General features: G+C 38.4%; 1 long non-coding RNA gene and 1 pseudogene across 1 annotated transcript; one reads left to right on the forward strand and one right to left on the reverse strand.

Annotated features, from left to right (window-relative positions):
* Window positions 1-7,526: 7,526 nt before the first annotated feature.
* On the reverse strand, window positions 7,527-11,077 carry LOC120431813 (40S ribosomal protein SA-like; annotated as a pseudogene).
* Window positions 11,078-12,271: 1,194 nt separating this feature from the next.
* LOC120431814 (uncharacterized) lies at window positions 12,272-21,060 on the forward strand. The gene is made up of 3 exons (XR_008212329.1): window positions 12,272-12,865; window positions 12,928-13,119; window positions 13,185-21,060. It is a non-coding gene; the product is annotated as an uncharacterized LOC120431814 (long non-coding RNA).
* Window positions 21,061-22,626: the final 1,566 nt, after the last annotated feature.

Raw genomic sequence — 22,626 nt, forward strand, 5'->3', positions numbered from 1 at the left:
CTAACCTAGAGGTTAGATCGTTAGCTCAGTCCAGGTGTAGGAGTCGTCTTCCTGGGTCCTGCCTCGGTGGAGTCGCTGGTAGGCAGTTGGACTCACAATCCAAAGGTCGTCAGTTCGAATCTCGGGGTGGATGGAAGCTTAGGTGTAAAAAGAGGTTTGCAATTGCCTCAACAATCAAGCCTTCGGACACCTAGTTTCGAGTAGGAATCTCGCAATCGAGAACGCCAAGGCAATGCTGTAGAGCGAATAATTTGATTTGATTTGATTTCTGATAATAGTCGAAATTCACTCAAATTTCTTCATTTCGAAAGCTTTAGATTTGAAAACAAAATCTGAATATTTTGTAGAAATTATGGTATATTTTGAAAAAAGGAAGAAAAAATCATTTGTTAATAGTATGAATAGGTCCTGAAAAAGATAAGGGGTTTTAATGCAAATAAAGAAGGGTTATTAATTTTGCAGTCCAAATTCGACTAGCCGATTATCCAAAAGTTCGGAAGAATTCGGATAATCGAATCATGAACAAATGAAATCGTTTTTTTATTTGCTTGCTTTTAACGTCAAATTCGGCATCTGCAACCACAATTGAGTTAAATTTGAACTATATTTCTTGACCACCATTTTGGCCGCTACTATCAATCTAAAAATTCTAAATTATTTTATGGTTCTTCAGGGGTCATACTTAAGTTCGACAATCAAAAATAAGACAACGAGATTTAAGGATTTTTGCTAAAAAGGTATTAGCTTCCGAAAATGACCATTTTTGCGCAACATAACAGGTGCGAATCTATGACATTTCCCCGAAATCCACATTCCCGAAAGGACATTTCCCCGAATGCCACATCTCCGAAAAGACACTTTCCCGAAATGTCATTTACCCGAAAATCATTTCCCCGAACAATCCATTTCCCCGAACCGTCACATCCCCGAATGGCCACTTCCCCTAATTTTCCACATCCCTGAAAATCATTTTCCCGAATGACCATATCCCCGAACGGCCATTTTCCCGAACGCCACTTCCCCGAACCCGGTCAGGCGGGTATACCCGTTGCCCAGAACCGCGCGCGGTTCTGGGCAACGGGCATATCCGCTTGACCGGGTTCGGGGAAGTGGCGATCAATGCAGAATCATGTCCACAATTAAACATTCAAAAAATTCCGAACTTCACCTGAATTTTGAATATTTTCTAAGTCTGCGGCGCTTAATACAGTTGCATATTTTTCACATTTCGTCGCTGTCGTGCTAACTTGTCGTACATCAGTTTTGGGCCAAATTGAGTTAAGAACGCCATTTTGTGCAGCTCACAATGCCTCATCTTTTAGCCTACACAGATACCCAAAATTCGATTTCAATCCTGAGGTATTCAATAAAAACCTAAAAATTTCGTCTCGTGCTAACTTGACACTGCTTGAAAATTGATGTAAGTGTGACAACTGGCCAAAGGGATTTCAGGTCAGAACGCGTTTGACACAAGTAAGAACTCGACTACCGTAAACATGTGTAATTATAACCAAACGTCAATCAAACAAAAAGTGTTTGTTATTGTTTACATCCCGAGCATGGGTAAATAACAAAGGAAATGCGTAAAATACCTTTCTCTGGTATCAATAACAAATTTTGGTATTCGTGGACCTTTTAAAATTTGTCTTAAGGATTATGCAAGAGCAAAATATGCTATCATACCAATTAAAGGTATTGTTTTGATATTGCAAAATTGCAGAATTTCCTTGGGCCTTGCCAGAGGAGTATTATATAGATCGTTATAGTACTCATTTTGTCAAGGAGCATGGATAGATCCGTCATGGTAATGAAATTGAGGGTTTAATTGTATTGTTCCAAATACTGTTAAAACTTCCATTTTATTAACACAATGGATATCGTTCCATGCTGAAGAGAACCCGCTTTGCCGTAGCACCAAGGCTTATCGATGTCTTTTGGCTTAACCATCTGGAAGTCGCGTATTATGGACACTCTTAAAGTGTCCTTACAACGTGTGTACAATGAATACTAACGCGACTGCTGGTGAGTTAAGCTGGCGTCGAGACCAAGAGGTTCTCCGATAGTGGAAATATCACAAAGGTACAACAAACCGCTACATATGTGACTTTTCCCCTATCGAATGTGGGAGTTAGGTTAGGACTTTGTTTTCAAAAAAATAGTTTCTCATTCGAATTCCAAATTAAAATTAAAATAGGGTCTTTGAAGATTTTACATTTTGTAATTTCAGGAATTAGATTAAAGATAACAATAATCAGAATTACATTAGACAGTTAGCGGGGCAAGTAATATAGCCAGAATCGTTAATTTTCATTTATGTTGAGTACTGTTCTGATTTGTCAAAGTTGCCATAGCATCTCGATCAATCAATAATGAAATGATATCGGACAAAATTCGTTAATCTGTTGAACTAACGGTTCTCGGATTATGGTTGTATCGTCCATTGTTGCGAATCGAGGATCTACTGGAATTCTGACGATCAAATGTAGCCTAACATTTCAAAAGGGCGCATGGGTTTTGTGAGCAGGAGTGTGTCCCTTTCACTTAAATGATAGTTTTCATAAGGTGTGAGAGAGTTACACTCTTGTTTACATGAGTTGTGTGCCCTAATGAAATGGAAGGCACGAAATGGATGTCTATTTTCTCATTCACGACGCCTGTTTAACTTATAAAATATGAACTGTTCATTTATGTTTATTGGTTTTGGAAGCGGCAAGTCAGGTTTAAAGGCAAGATAAAGGAATGTTTAGCTTTGTTACTAAAAATTATGGGGATTTAAGATTAATGTTATTTCAGATAGTTTAGTTAAGGTTTTGGCAGAAATGCTTCTAGGTGTAATGTACGACAATACTACTGACGGACGTGACAAGACGGGGACCCCGTTTAGAGGTTTCAACATCAAGATTTGTATTCCATAAACAAGTTATTTCATCTTTCGTTTTCCAGTGCGATTTTTTGATTCCATTTAGAGTTAGAATGAATAATAGGGTTTCTTTGTATTTTCTTCCAGGCCTTTTTGTTTGAATAACTACTTTAGAGTTCCTTTATTAGGTTTTAAATTTAGATAAACGTAACCGATCAATCAATCCAAGTTCTTACTACTCACACCTACACTCATTTTCTTTCACCTTCCCCCTCCCGATCCACTATATCTTCCGGTGGTGTTCATTTGGTATGCAATACTAGTTCGGCCACTACCCTTTTTTCCACAAGAAACCGGACTTGGACTGACTTGAGGCCGCGTCCCCCACCTTGCTCCGTAAAACGAAAACGAAAACGATATTGCAAAATTGCAGAATTTGTCAATGGTCGAACACCACATATTGGTATTCTTTTGGTATTACAGTATTTTATCATATTCCTCTGAAACTATGGGAAAATTTTGACCAATTTTGACAAAATAATTAATTTTGCGCTAAAATGATGTCTCAAAGCGAATGCTTTCATTGAAAACCGGAAATTTCAAACTTGATTTTAAACATTTTTGATATACCCCCTTAAGAAATGACTTGACATTGTGGAAAATTTTCTAAGTCAGGATGGCACATTTTGGTATTATTTTGGTATTAAAGTGTTTTATCAAATTCCTCTGAAACTATGGGAAAATTTTGACCAATTTTGACAAAATAATTAATTTTGCGCTAAAATGATGTCTCAAAGCGAATGCTTTCATTGAAAACCGGAAATTTCAAACTTGATTTCAAACATTTTTGATATACCCCCTAAAGAAATGACTTGACATTGTGGAAAAATGTCTAAATTAGGATGCCACATTTTGGTATTGAAAGGTTTCATCAAATTCCTCTGAAACTATGGGAATTTTTTTTCATAAATTTTGATAAGATAATTAATTTTGCGCTAAAATGACTTGAAACCCAAAAATGTTCAAGCTGATTTTAATTTTTTTTATATACCCACTAAGATTTTTTTTAAAACGTTGAAATTTCACTAAGTTGGGATAACCAAATACTTTGAAAAACGAGTTAATCGACAGATTATAGAATTTTGGTGAATTTCAATCCAGTTTCATTTTAATAACACTTATTTTTCAATCTTGATATTTTTTAGAAGCTTCAAGAACTTCAAGCACAGGCCGTTCATCAATGACAAATGCATTCAATGTGGTGAAGAATATCACTAAGAACAAATCATCAGGTGAGTAGATTTGGCTGTTGCATATGGATCATTTCCGTTTTTCACTAACTGCAACTGTTGCACTAAAAATGGTATGAAAAAAAAATTTTTTTTTGGTATTTCTTGTGCAAATACCAGCGACCAAAATGTGCTCTTGGTTGACCAGTAATAGATGGTAAAATACCATGAAATCATACCAAAATCATGTATTTGGAAGACCACAGGAATACCAAAATCTATTTTTTCCAAGGGCGCGGGAATACCTAAAAATTAAACCATGGCAATACCAAGTTTTGTTATTCAAGCAATGTTCAAAAATCCAGAAGACCTCAACTTGGTATTGAAATGGTTTTATTTTGAGGTATTATTTTACCCTTGGAATAACATGGTTTGGTATTGTTGTGCCCTTCCACATACTAGACTTTGGTATGATTTCATGGTATTTTACCATCTATTACTGGGCAACCAAGGGCACATTTTGGTCCCTGTTATTTGCCCAAGTAATACCAAAATTTGGTATTCCCGTGTTATTTACCCCTGCTCGGGCCCGAGCATGGGTAAATAACAAGGGAAATGCGTAATAATACCTTTCTCTGGTATCAATACCAAATTTTGGTATTCCTGGACCCTTTAAAATTTGTCTTGAGGATTATGCAAGAGCAAAATGTGGTATCATACCAATTTAAGGTATTGTTTTTTTCAATTCAATTCAATTGGTGTTTATTAGAATTTAACAGTTCTGCTCCAGGATGTTACATTTGCAATTCAGAGATTTGGAGAACCTTTCAACTGAGATCAATTCATTAGCCTTTACAGGGAGGGTACATGTTTCTAAGTATAGATGTTGCTAGCTGCATGCTCTTTAAGGTATTGTTTTGATATTGCAAAATTGCAGAATTTGTCAATGGTCGAACACCACATATTGGTATTCTTTTGGTATTACAGTGTTTTATCAAATTCCTCTGAAACTATGGGAAAATTTTGACCAATTTTGACAAAATAATTAATTTTGCGCTAAAATGATGTCTCAAAGCGAATGCTTTAATTGAAAACCGGAAATTTCATACTTGATTTTAAACATTTTTGATATACCCCCGGGGGGATGGCAACCCTATTCCGACCAAAGCAAACTGACAACAGTCGACATTAGCACGGTTGTCAAATGAGAGCCCACAACAAAAGCACTAGCTGTCAAATGGTAGCCCATAACAAATCATTGTTTGGGTTTTTTATTTTCAAATTTCCCGCAATTCAATCGATAAATACCTGAAAAAAACCCGATTTAATCCCACCTGGGGTGAGATAGAGCCTTTCTTACTAAAGAATATAACGATGGTACTTCTTTCAATTTATAACATTGACTCTGTTTAGAAGAAGAAGAAAGTCTTATGATGAAAGCAAAGTATTATAAATGATATGATTTCCAAAAGAAACAAAAAACGCCATTTTCACCAAAAGAATATTTTTAATCGTAGGTACATATTCTTAATCAAACAAGCGTTTATGACAAACGCGAGCATAGCAAGCTTCACATGCGCCTGTGACAACGCACACCGCGGTAGGCGCAAAGAAAACCCGAGGTATAAGTGAACCGCGTGTGCCGCACGGTGCAGGGAAGATAGCCATTCAGCTTCTACGAATGTGACAGAGTCAGAGATAGCTATTTTTACAACCGCACCACTACACACTCAATCACGAGTACCTTAGGTAGGAAAGCCATTGGCGTCACCAGCATTGAAAACTTTGAAAACGATATAAACGATGAAAAGCTTAGAAAGCTCCTATTGGAATCCAATGAACCCAGTTAAATAAACTTACGAAATCACGAAAAAAATGAGTCTACTTTTAGGCGATTTTCGGAGCCCACGGAAAACAAATAGATTGTAGCCGGATGAATGTCCTATGTCACAAAAGTTTTTAAATAAACATTGGACAGTTACCCGGGCAGACGGTAATAACAAAATTAATAATATTTCAATAACAAATCCTGTTAAAATAACAAAAAGTGTTATTATTTTATCCTGAAGTTCAACTTCAAGAAGAAAAAATAATAACAGTTTCTGATAAAATAACAAAATTTGGTATTGAAGTGATGTTATATTGAAAATGTTTAATAACACACTAATAAGAGGAAATGTTATTCATTTCAAAAATTCACCTAATAACAACATTTGTTATTCGTTCGGTGTACTGACTTAGAAATAAAATTACCACAAATCGCACAAATGGAAAAGTTTCTAAGTGTCCATAACACAATCTGTTATTATTTTTTCTTTTGTTAAATATGTTAAGATCTTTGGGATAATTTTGACCAATTTCGTCAGGGTCATTATTTTGGCCATGAAATGGGGTCCTTAAGCTAAAATTATTTTAAAAAGTTGAAATTTTGAAAGTTGATTTTTTTAATTATTTGATATACCCCCTAAGGGACTTTGCTAAAATTGGCTAGAACTATGGGATAATTTTGACCAATTTCGTCGGGGTCATTATTTTGGCCATGAAATGGGATCCTTAAGCTAAAATTATTCTAAAAAGTTGAAATTTTGAAAGTTGATTTTTTTAATTATTTGATATACCCCCTAAGGGACTTTGCTAAAATTGGCTAGAATTATGGGATAATTTTGGCCAATTTCGTCGGGTCATTATTTTGGTCATGAAATGGGGTTTCAAGCTAAAATTAATCCGATAAAATTAACTTTTGAGACTTCATTTTTTTTTTATTTTGTTGTATTTCCTAACGGAATTGACTTATTTATTGAGATTTTTTGAAGTGTGAATAACAAAAACTGTTATTATTTTCACAGAGCCAGGAAGTCGGAGCTGACGTTGAAGTTCGAGCTGGAGTGAGACCTTGGAGACTGCATCGGATTCAGCAAATTTTCAGCAACTTTTACTTGGAGTCGGAATCTGTGAAGTCGGGTATTTCTGGAGAGCTGAAGTCGTCGTTGACGTCATATCGTGCATCCAGAGTCGGAGTTGTCTTCAAAGTATTGATTCAAAGTCGCTTGGAGTTACCCGACTCTGCAGCCCTGACTAGTACAGAGGAGTTATCGCAACTGCAGGTTTATTTGCAAATTACAAATAAACCAAAACAATAACTTTTTTTTTGTTATGGAGACATACCAGTTCAATAACATTTTTTGTTATTATGCTGCTCCACCTCTCCGCACAAAATAACAAATCTTGTTATTCCTTCATGATTCCTTCTGTGTTATTGGTTTGTTATTGCAATAACAACATAATAACAGTTTAAGTTATTCTTCGAACAAATCTTTGTTATTGATTTTTGTTATTTTAACAACTAATCCGATCATCCCAATAACACATTTCGATCTTCTCACAATATCAAAAACTGACCTTTCCAAGTTATTTCCGTCTGCTCGGGTATTCAAAAACAAACAGGGCAAAAGAAACCGAAAAGCTACGATATCTTACATGTTGTAGGAAACATCGGTAGACAAGCTACTACAAACGAGTATAAGTCGAGCCAGCAAATATATGCGCCAGCATTCTCGCGCCAGTATTCGAAGCTCAACTTGACAACTTGTCGACTTGGCGACGGAGCGTCGAAAATCGATGCAGTGTGATTTTTTGGCGATTTTTCCGCTTAAAATTCATGCTGAATCGACATATTTACGAAGATGGAAATGACGTCCTGGCTTAAAGTAAAACCTATACCTTTCTTTAGTAAGAAAGGCAAAAAGTAAATCGTTCTAAAAATTGATCGGGATTGCTGATCGATGTCGAATTTGTTTCAGATGCTCACTCATGGTCTGTACTATGAATGTAGCAAGAAATTTTGAATAAAATCAGAATTGAAAAATGTAGGCGAAGGTCACCAGGTGGGCTTTTACCTTTTTTAGGGATTTTTTTTCTTATGGTAGGTCAATCAAACGGCTCTAACTCCAGAACCATATTATGAATCTGGATGAAAATTTGGGAGGTTGTAGGGCTCGAAAAATGCAATTTTTGAGATAAATAAAAGATATGAAAATGAAAAAAATTGACCACATTTTCATTTGAAAACTGTGTATTTTGTTGAAAAGTCTGGCCGCATCCGAAAACAGATGGATATTTCGAAATTTGCGCGGCAACTCGCCCAGGTTCAGCACACTAGCTTTCATCTGCATTTAGAAGAATCGAAATCGGATATATGGGAGCTGAGAACGGCGCGACACAAAATTTAGCAAAATTTTACCACATACGAACATCACTCGAACTCCACGGAATTTATTTTCTCAAAATTCGAGGGTTGGAGATAGACGAGTTCTGTCAAGGTGAATCGATAGAGCGTCGAAAATCGATGCAGTGTGATTTTTTGACGATTTTTCCGATTAAAATTCATGCTGAATCGACATATTTACGAAGATGGAAATGACGTCCTGGCTTAAAGTAAAACCTATACCTTTCTTTAGTAAGAAAGGCAAAACACGTGAATTGTGTTGCTGATGGCAAATTCTATCATATCCTTGGAGATTCCATCCCAATATTGGCTGAAAATTCATATCGAAAAAAGTGATTTTTCTGTTTACCTTTTTTTGCTTTTTTTCTTTTGGTCGACCAAACAGTGCGCCCTTACACTGTGAATTGGCATTACACATTTTTCAGTTTGGTTTTACACATTTGCATGGGACTTTTGAGTTTAACCAGGATAACACACTTCGTGTTACCAAAGTAATATGAATAATGCTGATTCTGAGTGTTTGTTATCTGAACTTCCAAGATGGCGGCTTCTTCGCTACCCCCTGTATACCCCCTACAGAAATGACTTGAAACTATGGGAAAATTTTGACCAATTTTGACAAAATAATTAATTATGCGCTAAAATGATGTCTCAAAGCGAATGCTTTCATTGAAAACCGGAAATTTCAAACTTGATTTTAAACATTTTTGATATACCCCCTACAGAAATGACTTGAAATTGTGGAAAATTTTCTAAGTCAGGATGGCACATTTTGGTATTATTTTGGCATTAAAGTGTTTTATCAAATTCCTCTGAAACTATGGGAAAATTTTGACCAATTTTGACAAAATAATTAATTTTGCGCTAAAATGATGTCTCAAAGCTCATTGAAAACCGGAAATTTCAAACTTGATTTTAAACATCCCGGACAGACGGTAATAACAAAATTCATGCCATTTCAATAACAGATTGTGTTAAAATAACAGATTCTGTTATTGAATATTCTTGTAAATAATTTTTGGAAGAAAAAGTAATAACAGTTTCTGTTATTTTAACAAACAATGTTATTGGGATGGTATTCAATTGGAAATGTGGAATAAGATAATAATAACAGTTTAAGTTATGTTTTGCCATTTCATTCCATAATAACAGGAACTGTTATTGGTTTGATATTTCATTGTAAATGTGAAATAAGATGACAATAACAGTTTAAGTTATGTTTTTCCATTTTATTGCATAATAACAGGAACTGTTATTGGATTGATATTCCATTGGAAATGAGGAGTAAGACGATAATTACATTTTAAGTTATGTTTTTCACATCCCGAGGAGGATGTCGTAAAAAACCGTAGCAAAAAAATAATACATTTGTTTTCCGTAAACTAAATAGTTACTAAATCTGTTATTTTGAGAAAATAAACATGGCAGGGTATCAAAACAGGTTTTTCAAATGTTATTTTACATCAAACTCATACTTTGTTCTCTTTTTGATATTCGTGGACTAAGCCGACTTTTGATCATTTTTTATATTTCTTCGGTTACTAAACATTTTAACTAAAAATATTAGGTCGCTAGACTTATCTTTAAATTTCTACCGATTATATTTAATCTACGACCAAATTGGTCAAACGGTTCTAACATTCCATTTATGCTTATTCATCGACGATTTTTGCAATCTGAATTTCAATGAGCCCATCAAATAACTCAATATTTGAAGATTTATAATTTTTTATGGCTATCAGAACTTATCAATTACGCTCAACAGCACTCGGATGATTACGCTTGATCGATAATCATCGTGAATGATTTTATTTCATCAGCTATAAATAAATACCTAACAACTTTATTTATAACATTTGATAAATCGAATTCTTAACATTCTCATTCTGCGGCCATTTGCGCTTAACAGCACCGTCGATCCTCCTTTGAATTCACCCTGACTCCGCCCCATGATCCGACGGTCCGGGTGTAGGCCTCTTTCGTTATCGGCTTGGATCATCTGCTGGATGACGGCACCAATGACGGCCGGAACAGCCGCGGCAGCAGCCGGAGCAGCTTCCTCATCCCAGTTTCCAGTCTCCTCGACGGCCGGAATCGGCTCGTCGTTGTACATCTTCTTGGTGGCCGTGGCAGCATTCAGCAGTGCAATTCACCCTTTCTCCTGCTCCTTTGGATCACGGTAGAAAAATAGATCGGGCTTCAGCTCCCACTTGTCGGAGATCTTGCCACGCAGCTTTAGCACCTCACGGTCCAACAGCCAATACATCAGACCGATCGTGTGCGACGACTTGGTGCTGCACGGGAATGCAACTTTGACGAACTTGAGCAGCGAGACGGTGTTGCACGTTGTCGTAGGACGCCTCCATCATGGACTGATGATCGGTAAGCGGATCGGTCTCGATCAGCAGCCGTGGCTCACAGAACGTCGGCTGGATCTGATTCGCACCGAACGTGAAGCGGCCCGCTATGAGGGTATCTCTCTGGAGTACTCGATGCTGGCGATGCAGTGTTCCCCAGGTGCTGCCCAAGTTGATGATGTAGATGCCAGCCGAGCGACGCGTACGACTCCACCCGACCGTTTAAAGGGGGTCTTAAAACGATGGTTGAGGATTTTCCGGCAACCGTTCCGGTCCGCAAGCTGTAGATGGCCGTATGATCTTTGTGTGGGATGACCAGCTGCGATTGTTGCTGATATTGCTCGAGCGCATTCGGCGGAACTGGAAGTTTTTGGATCGAGTTGCTGTGCGTCTCATCAAATGCCATTTCCAGCGGAATCTTTGCTTCTTCAGATGGTGATTCTTGGCCATTCTGCTAAAACCTCGCTCATTCGGGGACAGGATTTTTCCGTGGTATCGATTAGGCCACTGCTGGAGCGCTAGCCGGCTGTTTTTTTTTCCTGCTCCTTGAGTTCCTTGATGAAGAAGTAAAACTGTACCTTGGCCTAGAGTTTTTCTTATGAATTTCTGCAACGGGAAAGTATTTCCTTTTATTTAAATCTAAAGAGCGTTGTAAGCAACTTACCGACAGCGTGAAAATTCTCTATTTTTTCAAATTTTATTGCCAATGTGTGCGGAAAGGATTTTTGAACTTTTTTTTTATTCCAGCTTCAAAACAGTGCAGACGAAATTTTTTGACAGGATCGAGAAATTCTCGCATACAATCTACACTGTAACTTAAAATTCACTTTTCTTGGTAATCGTAGTCGAACAGAAACATTAGTATGAAGAAGTGCGAAAACGAACTCAGCAAAGTGCGATTTCTCATTTTAGAGTGTAAAGTTTGTTTACATCCAAGCAGTCGTGGGTGGTGGGTGGAAACCAGTGGGAAGGTTGGGTGGAAAACGGAATCATTCGAAGAGGCCATCCCGAAATGACGTTTCACTTGGTTTAATTGCTAAACTTTTATATCTAGATTTTTTTTAGAAAAGGTGCTAATTATAGGTGCTATTGTGGTTTATATTTTTATATGACCGTTTAAAAAAAATTAGACATCTAGTATTTTTTAAGCTATGGAATTTCCTATGTTTACAAAACCTTTTCAAATAAACTCCAGCATGTTTATTTTGAATCATTATTTTTTAAATTTTCGGTGCACAAAATTTATTTTTTAAGGTTTTTGTAGCTGCATGCAATCTTTTCTTTTCCGGAAGAGATCCGGCAGCAACTTCGTACTGCCAAAAAGTTTGGTTATGTAACTGCTTGTCCAATAAATTATTTTCTTTCATTTGTTTATAGGACCTATTAAAAAAAACTCTAGGTTTGTAGACAAACAGTGCATCACACCCATAACAAAAACTAACATTAACAAGATATCCAGGATACAGTATATTCTAGCAAAACAATGCCAAAGGGCCGTTGTGGGTTTGTAAACAAAAAGTGTGTCTCTTTTATGCCAGATGTGTAAACATCCTCTAGCGTAAGCAGAATACACTCTTTGTTTACAAATCCACAATGACCCTTTTGCATTGTTTTGCTAGATTTGCAAAAAAAAAAAATCGTGCATATTGAACATATTTTGCCATAACGCCATTTGTGAATGGCCCACGAGCTAAGCCTGCTTGGACGAGCTGTCAAATGATTTGTTGTTGTTGTGTTGTCGTGCGCGTTTTGATTCGTTTCGGTCGCTGCGTCGTCGGTCTGCCGTCGCATTTCCGGCAATAACTTATTTCACCCGAACCATAAAGTGTCCGCAGGTTTGAGTTTGCTAAAGCAGTGAAAAATTTGACAGTTATAACTAGTAGAGAGAAAACGGACTTCGACGCGCCGCTGGAGAAACAACAAATTTGTAAAATCTGCTGCTTGAGAACGAATTTCTCGGCATCTGTTGTGGTCTAGTGTCGTGGACTGCATGGAATCGGTTGAATCGCGCGGAAAGTGAGTGAGTTGTTTTGTTCTAAGCGGAAAATCGGCGGAAATGGAGACTAATTCGTGCAGAGTAAACATTGGCCTTGACCCAGCAGTAACAACAACACCAGACCTTCCGGCTGGAAGTTGATGTGCTGCTGCGAGATCAAGTTTGCTGACGCTTCGAGAGCAAATATCATCGGACAAGGTAAGCTTGAACGTTAAAAATTGTCAAAAACCTAAAATTAACAGTGTTCTTTTCTTTTCCAGCAAAACAGGAACCAACTCCTTCGAAGGCCACTTTCCCCGAACTGACAACAGGGGGCCGAGCTGTTGATGGGTTAGCATTTCACCCTCGACTTGATGGCGTACACTACGAACGTCGACTGAAATCGGCGGTAAAGCTACGTCAACGGGTTTTCGATAGAGTTTCAAAAACACTCGCTGACGTGTTAAACGAAAGTGAGTAAAAATTACATTTATAAGACTCCAACAGATTATTTTAACTATTGGTTCGATTCTTCCAGCTTCTAATGCTCCATATTCACCTCGCCAAGAGCCTAAAGGTCTAGGACACGGTCCACCAACATGACAATCATCTTCAAAAGAAAAAGCAGCAGTAAAATTGGCAGGTTTGTAATACTATCAAGAAATACTACTTTTAGCCGGTACGGAAAACGAGGTTAAAATTTAGGGCAACACTTCAAAAAGAAGTATGTAATCTAAGAAGTGAATAAACAGCTCTAAAGAGGTCAAGAACAAGTTCGCACGCCAGCAACAAATTCACTACACCCATTTTCCGTCCTTTTCAAACGTTACCTTTGAAATGTAGCTTAACGAACCTAATTAGTAATAATGTTTTAAAAGCAAGTTTTGTAAATCCGGATTTTAAACATTGAAGCGTTTAAACGGAAGTGAAACAATAAAAAGGAATCAAAATAGCCATCAAAATTTTAACTTTTAAAACCGAAGTCAAAAAACAAAATAAATTAGGATACTTTTTGCTATATTTTTTTTAATTTAAAACTATTCCTCACTATTTTCTCAAAATATTTAATATACAGTATGTAAAAAAAGTATTTACACCCCTTGGGCACTATGCACATTTTGTGATGAAACATGTAAAAAATTTAAAGTTTGACAGGAACCTAGTACTACGTTTTGTTCAGAAACTCATGCCAAACATTTTGCTACAAAAAGCTCATGAAAAGATGATTTCTATAAAAAGTTATATAACAAATACTATTACGAAAATAAAAAAGGTGCAAAAAAAGTATGTACACCTTTCGAAAAATTAACATAAATAATGTTATTTGTTGACAAATCACCATAAATCCAGTCTCCCAACTCCAAATAGGCATCCTTGACTGATTAAAAAAATAATTTGGATTGAATATAAAGTTTACTAACTACTTAGTATAAAAGTTTATATAACTCTGGAAATTCTATATAAAACTTATCTAAACTTAATTTTGCAAACTTTTAATTCAAATAAATGTCAATATATTACCATAGAATTGCTAAATAAACATTTTGGAGTGGGTATAACACCGTTTTGGGGGTATTTGTATCGATAGAATAGATTTTTCGTTGGAATTTCGTACCAACCCGGAATTACGTCGTCGGAAAATCCGCCGGCATCTGAACCGGTCCTCAATTCACAAGTCAACCTATGTGGCATCAGAAAGGGCATAAAATTTCCGATCTTTTGATACCCATACATCCAGGTTTTCTATAAAACCCACGTTTTTAAATACCTAAGCAAAAACGTTGTTATGGTTTCGTTTGAGCAACCTGCCAAAAATGTATGGAATTTCGTAATTTTTGTTCTCGTGGATCAAACTTACTTTTTGCCCAGTTATTTAAAAACGTAGGTTTTAAAGAAAACCTAGATGTATGGGTATCAAAAGATCGGAAATTTTATGCCCTTTCCGATTCCACATAGGTTGACTTGTGAATCGTGGACCGGTTCGGATGCCGGCGGATTTTCCTACGACATAATTCCGGGTTGGTACGAAATTCCAACGAAAAATCTATTCTATCGATACAAATACCCCCAAAACGGTGTTATACCCACTCCAAAATGTTTATTTAGCAATTCTATGGTAATATATTGACATTTATTTGAATTAAAAGTTTGCAAAATTAAGTTTAGATAAGTTTCTGTTATTATGACTCTTATATGACTCATATTTGTGACAGCCTGAGTTACAATGTTAAGCTTCATATATTTTTTTTTTCTGTAACGAATTTCTGCTCGGATAAGTGATAAAATAATAACACTTTTTGTTATGCAATCAATCCATATGAATAACTGTTTTTGTTATTTGGGTGCTCCCCATCCATTGCTCAGAATAACTAACCTTGTTATTCTATTGTTCTGGATTCTATGTTATTAGTATGTTATTGCAATAACAGGGCAATAACGATTTGAGTTATTTTTCGAACAAATCTTTGTTATTGAAATTTGTTATTTTAACAACTAATCCGATCATCCCAATAACGGATTTTGATCTTCTCACAATATCAAAAACTGACCTTCCCAAGTTATTTCCGTCTGCTCGGGTCCGTATTAAACTGGTGCGCGTTCGAACAAAACCGTCGAAATTTTTTATATATATATAGAAGATAATATATTTTTTTAAACACACGCAGGAGAATTTAATATTAAGGTCATACATTTGTAAAAATATCCCTAAAAAACAATTTATTTTATATCAAGGTTATCATTCGGGACAATTTAATTTTTGGGATTTTCGGGAAAATGATTTTCGGGGATGTGGAATTTTCGGGAAAATGATTTTCGGGGAAGTGGCACTTTCGGGGAAATGATTTTCGGGGATGTGGAATTTTCGGAGAAATGATTTTCGGGGATATGGAATTCGGGAAAGTGGGATTCGGGGATAAGGGATAAAACCAACAGGTGCATTGCCAGGCAAGCTAGCACAGACATGAGTTTAAAAATTAATTATTTCTATGTAGCCCCGGATATTGCTATTTTCGAAGGCTAATAACTTTTTAGCAAACAAAAAACAAAAAATAAGGTGTCTTCGGAAAAGTTTTTCCAAGTTTAAAGAAGATATTAGTTATGAGAATTGGTATGAACTGGGTAGATATTGCGCCTTCCACAGGTCAAAAACTGAAACAGTTGCTTTTATCCATACATTTCGACGGTTTTTTCCAAACTTGGTGGTCAGTCGTCAGAAAAGCTAAAAATTGGAACTTAGGCTAGTGATGGGTCAATCTTTGATTTTAGGGGGTAGCCTCAAGTAAGCCCAGATTTGGACCACCCTAACCAATGTAATGCTAAAACTACGAGATAAATGAAATGTTACTGAATGGAACGATGTTCAAATCTGCAGGTCAATTTTTTAATATTGGATCCATAATCTACGAAAACTGAGCTCGGCAATGGACAGGCAAATTACTTAGTTTGATCAATCTTTTCTTGATTCTCTATCTTACAAATTATTTATGTGTAGAGAACACACAATCATTGTATTGAGATTATTTTTAAGGTAGCACACACAATCATAGTTTTGAGATTTTTTTAAGGTAGTACAATTTAAAAAAAATGGGAAAAATTTCGGGGCGGGGGGGGGGGCTGTAGCCCGGTAGCCCCCCCCCCTGGCTACGGGCCTGGTCCTGCTGAATGACGAGAACTTCCCGCCGTTGAAGTGGCAGCTCGGACGCGTTTCCGATATCCACCCGGGAGCTGACGACAATATCCGTATCGTCACGGTGCGCACAAAGGACGGCAGCTATCAGCGAGCGATCTCCAAGATCTTCATTCTGCCGATCCGTGACAATCTTTCTACCGCGCTAGGGGAGAACTAGGCGGAGGTCGAAAGGCCTCCGCACACCAGTTAAGTTATGTGATGTTTTGAATTTCAAAAAGTTCACCGAATCTTTTTACTCCAGAGTCGCCACCCTGTCTGCGCACAGACCTGCGGGTCATTCAACGCCGGAGGCCGTTAAAAAGATCGGAACTTTCCGAAATGCTCTGAGGTAACCTGTTTTGTTTCGGTGGTGGTTTTGCATGAAGGATGTTTGCGTGCGTTTTCGCAGGACAATTTCCAACACAGCACGGTTACGGATAACAGCGGCGCATAGCGCCATTTCAGTCGAAAAGACTACTCCCAGTTCTGAACTCAGCTAATTCTGTTCCACGTTTGGAACTCTTCGAGGTACACACGCACACGATGACAACAACGGATGAGACGTCCTCCCGGTCCCATCTGCCACGACCAGCAGTGAGCTTGGCCAGCTCGTTCCCAATCGCAGCCCGATGGAGCCAACCCCCGTCATCGCAGCATATGTACACCCGGAGAACCGTCGCATCGGTAACTGCTGAGGGTCAACAGCGACGCCAGGAGGCTTCGGGGGAGGCCACGGAGGTCTCCCCTAGTTCATGCAAGTCGTTTTAGAATATATTTTTTTCCGATTAAAAAGCATCTTCTCATCTGATCAGGGAGTCTCGCATCGCATCGACGCCGACGCCGGCGTCACCGGTAGCATCAGACAGCAGAGCAGCAGATCACGCACGGCGCCACCCACGCACGATGGCTTTGCGTTCAGCACAGACCAGCACACCCGAGCAGTGGTAAATAACACGGGAATACCAAATTTTGGTATTACTTGGCATCCCGAGCAGGGGTAAATAACACGGGAATACCATATTTTGGTATTACTTGGCATAATAACAAATACCAAAATGTGCCCTTGGTTGCCCAGTAATAGATGGTATAATACCATGAACATACCAAAAAACTGTATGGGTAAGACAAAAGCAATACCAAAACGTGCCATTCCAAGGACAAATGAATACCAAATAATAACAACTTTCCGGGTAAATAAAAATCTCATTGGACAAAAAACAATGAGAATTATCTATAGGATTACAGCGAGAATTCAATTTGACTAATGGGATTGCAATGAGAAATGGGTAGAATTTTGATGCTATATTTAAATTCTTCGAACAGGCAGGAAAACGAAGTCTTGCTTGGAGAGCCAAAAAATATCAGGTAAAGAAAACTAGAGGAATACTGGAATCGAACTCATGACAGGTAAGGTGCAGACACCATTTTAGCTACCCGTTTACCAACTGAGCTATCAACGCTTGTTGAATACGAGCTGCTGCTGCATCACCATGTTTAGCTGCAGGCAAAAATATCAGGAAATTCAAAGAAAGAGAAACAAACTAAACCAGAACGAGAAAGGCTATACCCAAGTAACCATCCAGCATTAATATAAATAATAAATTAGCTGTTCATCAGCATTCACCAGCTAGTTAGTCATAAAACAGCTAAGATCAGAACAAATCAGCTCTACAAAAATTGCTTTAGGCTTTGCTGAAATGCAGCTGAATTAATGCTACTCCTAGCAACACTGCTGGATTTTTTTCCCATTAACTGGCAACACAGTAGAGGTGTGAAAGAGAGAGAAAGAAGCAAACGAAAATAAACACATTTCTTACTCGCTCATCCCTTCAACTAGAACAACCATCACAAACCTGCGGAGAAAATTTACGCTGTCAGTTGGTGGCTGAGATTCACCGTGATTTCATGCTTTAGCAGGTGCTGTAGATTTTTTCAGTCCTTATCGAAATTTTTCGTAAGAGCTAAATAAACAAAATGAGGACTAATGTTGCGATTATTATGGAAGAGAATCGCTTCTTTTGAAAAATGTAGGTTGGCCTAAAGGTTGACATTTTCGGGCCTCTTCGGTGCCTAAAGAATCTTCAGAATTCGCCGTGGGTACAGGGGTACTGGTCATAAAGGAGGAACCTGCCCCAGCAGAGTCTGACGGAGGTTATTTTAGGTATCATGCAAAGTACAAGCATTGGTAGGTTTAAAAACAGCTAAGCCAACTCCATATTGGGCGAACACACAAAGAAAAATTACTCTAAATTTAAAAAGATCGTTCGTTGGATTAAAAGTTCGCGTTGGTGAATATTCGTAGAAAGTTCAAACTTTTCAATTTAAAAGTTGGAAAGTTTTTGATACTACTATGCATTTATGGAACAAAATCGTTGTATTGGTAAAAGTATTTTACTTTTAATTGGAAAAGAAATCTTTGATGGCAAGAATATACAACATTTAGCACTACAGGGATAATTTCAGAAAAACGTGCTTGGTTTTTTTTACATTTATTTAAAAAAGATTAAACTGTTTGTTAAAAAAAAACATTTTTCATTGTATTTAACGCTTCTCCACTAGCTTCAGCTCTAGGTAGGCCAATATTCGAGTCCAAGCTGTACCGATTCATACGGTACGCCACCGGTCACTTCTGAATACCCCAGGACGGTTCCGGATGGAGGTTTCGACGCGCGACAGCAAAGTAGAGAACAGGATGGTCACGTTTCCGGCCTCAATCAGGATAGTCTTGGAGGAGTTGGCCGTTGATTCGGGAAGGGTGGTCGACGTTTTCCGGCTGGAAAGTAAAGTGCCTGAACGGGGAGTTCCCGATCCTGGAAGTGCATCCGGAACATGGAGTTGATGAAGCCCTCGGAACGGAATTCGATTTTGAGCACGTAATCCTACTTCGGGAATGACACAGATTTTTTTTTTGGCTCACTGTCCAGGTTCATTCGGCTGAAGCTGCGCCGTCGCGAGGTGAGTGTTTGTGGGCGGGAAGTTGCTAAAAGAGATGGAAAGTAAGTGAAGTTGGCTAGCCACTGCACACATTCTCAATAATCACCGGTGTTTTAAACCGCCGGCAACATCTGTGCGGACCACCTTCGATTATGTAGCTTTTCGTCGGATCCTTCTCCTCACCGTAAAAATAAACTTTCTCGTACTTGTCCAAAAACCGGAAGTTAATCTTCTTCAACGCAATCTCGTTGTTCACGCAACGCTTCGGCAGCGCCATCTCCTCGATGATCTCGCCCAGTCCTCGCGGAAATTGACCTTCAATCACCAATCCCGGGCCACCACCACCGAATCCACATTTCTACCTCTTATCCCACAAAAACAAACAAAATCAATCACAAACCCCCCAACACACCCAAGCTTCCTTCTTACGCATTCCGGCCGTGGAACAGCTGCAGTTCCTGCAGGAAGCTGGCCTTGTCCTTTTCGAGCACTCGACCTCGTCCCGATCCTGCACCACCCTCCTTCGAAGGCGTTCAGCTGCTGCTGTTTGGCTCACGAAGGTTTTCGCGTCCGAGTCCTGGCTGCTGCCGCGGTCGGCTTTGCTTTGCGTCCTAGACTCACCAGCACCACCGGACCCACCAAAGTGTTTGTTTACATTTGCGACTTAGGCGTACACGGTTACACAAGAACGTCAAAATGAAAGAAATTTTACAGTCGAATTAAAAGGAAAAACTTTTAAATCAGTGAGCAATGAGATTTTCAAAAACTGTAGCAGTAAAAGTTTTCATTTTCAAAACAAGAAAAAAACTTTTAATGTAACAAATTTTAACAACTTTTTAATTCGAAAGTAAGTTACTTTTGTCATTACCGTAATATTTTTGTGTGTGAATGGATAAAGGCGCAGAAAATTCAACACATCGGCGGCAAACTCAAGCATCAAGGCATCACATCTCCAACATCTACCTTTCACGCAAAAAAATCGGCTCTTCCCCAAACGGACAACTGAGTCGGTAACGTGGTAGTAAACAAACCAAAAATAGATCAGAAGAGGGGGAGGGGAAATAGAGAGAGCCGAGAGAGCCACATTTTTGCTTCTCTCAATTTTTTTGACGTTTTGTGCAGGGTTGGATCAACAACAGTAGAGAAAAAAAAAAAACGAAACTATTGGCACTACGCCCCCCGGGGCATGGCCTTCCTCTAACGTGGGATTTCTGCTCCAGCGCCTCTGACGAGACAGGAGAAACCGGGACCGACGTTTTACTTCACCATCCGATAGAAGCTCAGTGGATAAGGCGGGAATCGAACCCGCGTCTCATAGCATCATCGGGATCGGCAGCCAACAGTAGAGGCTAGCTGGAAATCAGAAATATAAAGTCCAAAACCGATCGCAAATCAGTTGTAAAAGCGCTTTTAGTGCAGATGTCTAAACTTGTTAGCAATAATCCACAGCTGGTAAAGCGCTTGTAGTGCTGAACACTGACTTGTTTTAGTGCTGTTTGGTTCTTGGGCGTGGCATTTTTCGTGGAATTTTCGAGGAAGCATGGTTCCAACTGAATTGGATTCAATACAAATCCAATATTAAAAGGATTTTAGAACGAAGTTCGAATACCACATGCATACCAACATTTTGGTATTGAAATAGTTTTTTTTATCAAATTGACAAAGATTGACATTATTTTGTTGAGTTTATCGATTATGACGAACAAGGTACACAATGTTAAGCAAAATCCATTCTAAATTTTTAAATTTTTCACGTTAAACCTATTGTTGTCGTAAAGTTAATCGTCTAAATATATAAATGTGTTTCTTATCATTTTCAAATGTATCAGCATAATTTTAAGAATGTTAAACATCATTTAAAATTGTTTTTTTATGAATCACCTTTATTTTATAATATTTTTATTTAAAATACCTTTACAATACCAATGCATGGTGTTCCCTGATTTATAAAGATCACAAATGATTTTTTTAGATCAAAATAAAATAGTTGGCTTTAATTTGGAGTAGATTTGCATTTTTAAGTATGTAAGTAAGTAACAGTATGTTAAAATTCGACATTTTCTTAAAATTTGCCCAATAACAGAACAATACCAAAATTTTGTATAATAACAAAGATTGGTATTAACTTACACTTTAGACATTTTTTCAAGGGCTCGCCAAAATCAAAATTTGGTATTGATTCCATTGAATGGTATTATTTTGCGTTATTTACCCATGCTCGGGATTCGCTCCCGAACACTCTCTCTTCTACTCTCCTTCTCTCTCTGATCGGCTCAGTCTCCGAACGGCTCCGGCAGGCCGATCGTCTCCGATCACTCTTAACTGAAAACATTTTTTCTCTGATGCAATGCGTTATACTCATTGATTTGGGTTGCTTAAAATCAATGTTATCAATTAAATTTTGCATTTATTTTGATTTCATAACATTATAGACACCATTCAAAGAAACTTCCACCAAGATTAAATTGATGGCAAACTGAGGGCGTGAAGACAAAAAGACTGTCGCTCTGGCATTTTATGAGAATGGCTCTTCGCTGAGCATGGTAGTGTGTGAGTGTCGTCGAGCGATGGAGTAGGCAAATATTTTCACGATGTATTTGTTCGCTGAGTGAACAGTTCAGGCCACTCGCTGGCCGGAGATATTCTGCCTCAGATTCTTTTCAATCCGTGTCTGACAATGCTTGCCACAATCCACTCGGAATGCGCAACTTGATAAAGTAGGGATGTGGAAGTACCGCAGCGACCATCTCGTGGGACTACTTCTTCGACTTGCTGTCCTGGTATTACCGGGAACAGAACCCCGGTTCAGAGACAGTTTATCGCAGTTAAGCCTTGATCAGAAACATCAACCCGCAGAAGATCGTAGGATTGCGAGCAGTCCTGCTAGTGATCCGTGCTGTGGCTACCAACAGAGAGGTCCCAGCCAAATCAATCCGAATTCTGAAACGGAATCTAATTAGAATCGTACACAAATTCCGTTTCAAACGCAACAAGAATTCGGATTGAGTTAACTGGGGTGACCCGTGTTGCCCTCTACAACTACTCGAACTGGGCGACGCTATACGTCCTACTCGGCCTCATCCGCTGCTCTGTCCCGATTGCCCTGAAAGCGTCCAAACCATGGTCTTCAAGCAGACGGCAAGTCCCGACGACTCGGAACAGAACAATTGCATCCTGCTAAGATGGCAATCGACTTCACGTGGGAAAAAAGTTTGACGTTCAAGTGATTTGTCTCGAAGAGGTTCAGCCCAAGCTGCAGCAAACCGCTGACCGGCGACAAGAGACCGACCTCCATGACGTAGCACCACCTACCTACCTGTTGCTGATTCCCAGAAATGACGAAACACATGAAAAGCCAAAGAAAGATCCGATCCCA

This window comes from Culex pipiens, chromosome 1, assembly GCF_016801865.2.
Source record: "Culex pipiens pallens isolate TS chromosome 1, TS_CPP_V2, whole genome shotgun sequence".
Classification (NCBI taxonomy): Eukaryota; Metazoa; Arthropoda; class Insecta; order Diptera; family Culicidae; genus Culex; species Culex pipiens.